This window comes from Scaptodrosophila lebanonensis, unplaced genomic scaffold (assembly GCF_003285725.1).
Source record: "Scaptodrosophila lebanonensis strain 11010-0011.00,11010-0021.00 unplaced genomic scaffold, SlebRS2 tig00001410-arrow-pilon, whole genome shotgun sequence".
NCBI lineage: Eukaryota > Metazoa > Arthropoda > Insecta > Diptera > Drosophilidae > Scaptodrosophila > Scaptodrosophila lebanonensis.
Genome location: NW_022060738.1, coordinates 3576022 through 3582450, shown reverse-complemented (window position 1 = coordinate 3582450; position 6429 = coordinate 3576022).

Below are 6429 nucleotides of genomic sequence, written 5' to 3'. Positions count from 1 at the left end.
GGGGCACATAAAAGCAGCTTCGAAATGTGAAGTGGGGCACAATTATAAAACATATGAGCAATGTGTGCAATCAATACGAAACATAATATGGATTTGTTTTCGCACAGCCGTTTCATGTTGTTCTCTTTCCCATTTTTCGCATATATCTGTTTATTTATTGAGGTAATTACTCGTGTTATATAGTACCACTAAAAAGAACATCTACACATGTGGCTATTTATCTATAGTATGCAATAATCAGTAATCAACTATCTATCTGAATAAATGTTAGACGAGCCTTCCTTAAACTAAGGCAAGAAATAAAAAGATATTCAGACTAAGCTTGACAGAAATTCTAACTATGAAGACAACTTTTAACTGCCAAACAATCTTAGTGCTTTTCACAAGAAAGTTACATGGAATGAACCAAATATACATTTATACGAGTAAGTACCCCATGCACAATCGTCTAATAATATCCTATTATGGAGAGTCCAATAATAATTAATTATATAAAATTATTGAGCAGCATTCATGACTAAGATACTGTCCTACAACTGTTTCTAAATGAAATCATCTTAACTAGGAATGCTTATGGAAACTTTTCTGAACCTTGTGCACCTCATCCTCATCACCTCCAAAATGTTTTTGAACAATCTAATTTTTCCTAATTCGGATGAACTGTCTTAAGCCTATAATTTCGACATTTTAAAGCAACAACAACATTATCTTGAGTTCTTAAGCCGTTACCCATAAACTTTATGTGCTTATTTACTAATCTGTCGACATAGCTCGATTGTGGTCTAGTAAGTACACTCATAACGTATAATAAGTTATCTAAGCTATACTATATTTCCTTCTCTACAAGTATACCTAACAACTTTAATTCCCCAAGGCCATCAGTAAAACGCAACTCTGCTATACATTTTGTATTAATCAGAAAGATATTTTTAAAAATATCTAATTGAGATGGATTATCCCACAAGATATATAAAACCCTGTACCCACAGGATACGTTTTGATTACATATTGCGTCTAAAGCGAAATCTCTTAAGCGAAATCTTCATACACAATAAACTGTTTTGAAGCAAAGCTAGGTATACTAGTTGAGTGCGAATATATATAATACCCAGAAGGAGGCGAGGAAGACCACAAAAAGTAGACATATACGAATGTCCGACTGTTTGACCTAAAGATCTGTCTTTTTTCTGACTCCATTCGCCCTTCCCCATAACTACTACAATTCTTAATTCTCACCATGTCGGCATTTATAGAACTCTTAAGTTTGTTAACCACGGTTGTAGGTAAATTATATTGAGGAGTACGAAATAAAAGTATAGTATTGTAGAATTCTCCTGGTATTGTAGAACAAATTAAAACGTTTTGGGTTTTCTTCCCATGCGAGTATCAACAGAAGATTCTAGAGATTTAAAGTCTTCATATGCATTCAACTTTTTGAAGCAGAGCTGTGTCGACCTCTAGCATTTTTTACGATGCTCAAAGCCATGTCGGAGCAGCATTCAATGGGATTATGGGAAGCACTTCTAGACAATTGCAAACCTCATCTAATGGCTTGTGCCTCTTCTGTGCTTCCTACGTGTCTTCTGCGTTCTATCGGTTGTATCACTCATTAAGTTTTTGTTGCTAGTGGCGGGCTATTGCCCTACAACGCACTTACATTACATTTGATTACCATTACGACTTAGTGCGATTGTCCGTGTTTGTCTGCTCCGTCAGCGTATTCTACGCCTTATAAATTAATTCGCCTTCCTATGTACGAGTATACGTATGTTTGTAAGTGTGCTCCGATGTCGGTGTCGATGGCGATGGCGATGGCAAAGCTGGCAATGAACGAACGCCGTAAGTCTGCGGACGGCAACAACAACAATAACAATAACAACAACAGCAACACAAAAACAGCAGCAACAGTCACAGGAAGGAAGCTTCAAGACTCGATTAAATCAGCAAATAAAACACATATAGCCCAGCGCGAATATATAACCAGCGAATGCCGAATGGCAGAAGCAACAAGAAATTGAGGGCAAAGCGTAGCAGAGGTTTGAAAGCCGAGGAATGCAAAAGACCCAATAAACAGCAGCGGCAACAACAACAAAAATAAACAGTAATTGAAATGGTAAATTAATGAGAAAAATGTTTACGTTAAATTAATTTTTAAAAGTTCCGCGAAAAAACACTTTCCAACAAATCAGGCATGCAATTGTGTTTATAAATATTATTTATTTAAATTCAAAACAACAATACATACTTGTTGAAGAAAGGATCATTTTATACTCTGTAATGCAAGGGTACATTCGATTTGGCGAAAAGGTATGTAACTGGCAAATCGATCAAGTCATTTGCTTCCGTCCGATGAATAGTCCATGATTTCAGGAACGACTGAGTATCATCTATGGTATTTAGTTACTTATAAGAAATTTGTGATTAAGAATCTGCACGCAGATATTCATTAATTACCTTCAGTTTTAAGTGTCAGCAGAGTTAATCAGTGTTTTGAATTTTAAAACAACAACTTTAGATGACGAATGTATTTGCAGTCTTAAATTGCGTTTGTAAACACAAGTACGATAAAAATAATTGAAATAACAATAGCTATAAAAACATAATGTTTCTTTTGATGATAAGAAATTGGTTTGCACTGCTTGCCTCGTTCGCAGATGATATCTGTTTTTTATATTTTTCGCAGATGGTCTGCAGGAATACTCGTATCCCCTGCACCTCCACCTGCTTCGATTACATCCGACTATGTGCAAGAAAGTCTGTTACATCCTGAGGAGAGGAGAAACACCCGCAGTCTGGCTAAACGGCGTACTTGGGGATCACACTAGCCAGTAGACTCGCATTTACGCCTCACTCTATAGCCACAATCTCCAGTTGCAGACCAAAGATGGCCAAGTACAGCTGGTTGCTGTCTGGAAAGTCCAACCTTTCTCTGTGATATAAGCGAGCAATATACGCAAGCAGCCTGGAGATACATATTTGGGGTCCAGCCGGTGTCCCCCAAAATTTTGCTTTATGGCTATCAAGTGAGACTGCTCTACGCTGGACTACGACCCCAGTCTGAAAACCGTAATCCTCCAGCGGCCAACAACTGCTCCACAAAAGCAGAATGGACAGGCCACTGCTTGAAGCCCGCCCATCAACCCGTATGAAAAGAAAGCAAATGCCGGAATCTGTCTGTAGAATACTTAACTCTACTCAACATAATGATGTAAAACTTTATATTTTCTACTGTTAAGTTAAATTTTGGTTTTTTAATGCAGGCCGATTCTCTGCTTTTTCAATACGACAAGAAAAAACTGAATTTAGTTTGAAAGTTCGATGGCATTAGTGTAACAGTTGTTACAGGAAAACATTTTGGGAAGGCTAACAATAATATATGTATATATATATAAAATTGAAAGTATGTATATATATATATGTATATTCTCTAGAGAATCCGAAGCCGCTCAACAGATTTTGATCAAATTTTGTGGCAATATTCAAAAAATTCCAATGTGAAGTTTCGTACCGGTTTGTCAACGCGATCATTTTCTGCTCATTTTCATTTATTCGACACTCACTTTTTACTCTGTTTGTCAGTGTTCCATTCGTAAATAAATAAAATTGGAAATTGGGAAAGATGTGACGTCGGATAGCTTAAAAAGTGCTTCAATTCAGTGGCGCAGCAACGCTAGTTTACAAGCAGATATAAAATCAAATATCCAACACACAATCATAAACAAGGAAAGTGTTAAGAAAGATTGGTCTTTTTAGGAAACCAACGACTTACAGACTGTATTTGTATAGACAAAAAAAAATTATCAAAGTGCTTTATAAACTTTATAAACAAAAAGCACTATAATCCCAGAGCTGTGATTGCCCAAAGTTTTCAAGAACATTTCCTTCTACATTTTGTAGTCTCATGTCAGAATATTTTTGTTTGCTTTTTAAGTAGACACTCTCCAGTGGGTTTTTAATTTATCAAAACTATAATATTTTACAAGTGATTAATTGTGCTCAATGATGAATAACTTATTTGATTTCAATTCTATTGATATACCCACCACTTCCAATTTAAAACATACCATTTATAAATTGGTGAAAAAAAAAAACACTGGGAGAATTTTAAGCACCGAATCGTCTGCAGTCTCATTTCCAATAGGGTAGACAAACAATGAGGCATTCTTCTGAATTATATTCCACACAGTTCAGCATTGCCTAAATTTTGGGAATAAAAATCATCACCTAATTTGTTTTCATTTCTGCTAACCCTGTTGGTCACAGCAAGGCAATACTCCCGAATTTGAGTTGTTCTTATGTAAAGGAAAATAATAATGATGGTAATGATAATAACGAACCAAAGACGCGGTGGCATGTCAAATTCGTAAGCCCAATTGTTCCGACACAGTCGAGTTACGTGAGCGTGTCGCTGGGCGCCCAAAAGGCCAATAAAACATTTGACCAAATCATTTTAAAGCCCAGCGAGCAATTTGCTTCATTTTTGCCTTCTTCCCATTCATTGCTGCTGACAACTTTGTTTCCCAAGCGCAGTTGCCGCCTTTTTGTCTTTTTCTATAACAATTTAATGGCAAGTCAAAAACCTATTAATGCCCAAGCCGTTCAGCAGCCGCGGGCGTCGGGCGATGGGCGATGTGTGGTGTAGGGGAGGGTGGGGAGGGGAGAGGTGCGAGGGGCAAGGGGGTGCGTTCAGCTTGTTACAATTTCTACGTTTGTTTGTTTGCTGTGCACGCTTTTTTATTTCATTTTTTTGTGTGTTGTGTTCCCTCTCTTATTTGTTTTCTACTATTTCCGCTAGTCTGCTTTTCTGCAGCTTTGCATTAGCCCCCGTCTGCCCCCAGCCCTGACTGGGGTCTGGTCTTCGGTCTCAGGTCTCCGACTACACCGACTACACTGACTACACTGACTACTACTATCTGCACACGTGTGTCATGTCATTCCATCGCATTGTTCGACATGACTTCAATTTTTCCCACATTTTTTGAAAAAAAGCGACGTTTGCCGGCTGCCACAGTTTTTGGCACAGAGTCGCGACTGGAATCGATTGCGGAATGCCAGCAGCGGTAGCAAGAACTAGACAACAACTACGACAAGCTCATTTCATATCGCAGTGGGCTCGACAGGGGTACGTACTCGCACATACATGGGTATCTATCTATATACAAGTACATATGTATGTTTGTATATTTAGCTGTCTTGTCGAACTTTGATTTTGAACTGTTGGCAGCAATTTGTAGCGACTCCCAACTGAATCCATTTCAATTAGTCTAAGTGGAGTTGGAGGAATAATTAAGCTTTGTGCAGTGCTCGAGCTCATTACTCGAAATCTTGGCAGGATCATTTGCGTGTCTCGATGCTCGTCCACTGCGATTAATTAAATCAAGCAGCCAGTAGCGTCACCAAATGGCCATTGGCCCTGTCAGTCATTGGCAGGGGCAGGGACAGGCGCTGGGGCCGCAGGGGCACTGGCAGTGGAAATAATCACCGGAAATCTGCGAACGGAAATGGCTGTAATAATGGCAACCAAAATATACGCCGGACCCAATGCTGCCGCTCCGGCTCCGGCTCCGGCTCCGGCTTCGACTCTGGCGCATTTAGGCAAACAAAGTGTGGCTCGCAGCTTGTCAGTAAGTGTGGCTGTGCACGCCAACGGTACATTAAACTGTATTCATAAATTACGCCGAAAAAAATATAGAAAGCGAAGCATGCGGCAGCAAAATGGAAATCAATGCACAACACCATCGAAAATGGCGCTGTAAAAAGTCTCAATAATTGAGTGTTTCCACACTAGTTGCCAAAAGTATTATGACTCAATGTAAAGTTTTATGAGTCAAGTGTTATTGTTGAGGTTTGATTCAGAAGCAAAGTGGTAAATTGAACTTATTTACTACAAGATCTGCTTATAAACTAACAAAAATCATCGGAATGATGCTCAACTTGCGACTACACTGAAAGAAATCATCAATTTATACCTATTACAGCATCACCCAATCTGCCAATTATACTGTCTGTCACAACCAGAAACCCTACAGATCGGAAATGAATGTCATACCAGAAATTGCTCTAAATTCCCCAACAACTGATAATGTACTAATATATCCTCATAGGCATATTATTCAGAAATATGATTAAAAGCATACGTTGGAATTAAGAATTAATTGATAACCTTCTCTTTTATAAATAAAGAAATAATGCATTTGAAAAAGCTATTCCGCAAACTCTTGCATATTAATTTAATCTTTATACTTCCCCTATAACAAATTGTTATGTTGGAAATTACTAAACCAAGTCGCTTTCGAGCTTATCTTCATCATCAATTTAATTATATTTCTTCGGCTACGATTTATTTATTTTTAGACATATGCATACATGGGTATGTATTTTTTTAACGAACTTTACAGAACCGAATGTACTACCACACTTGTTGTCTAT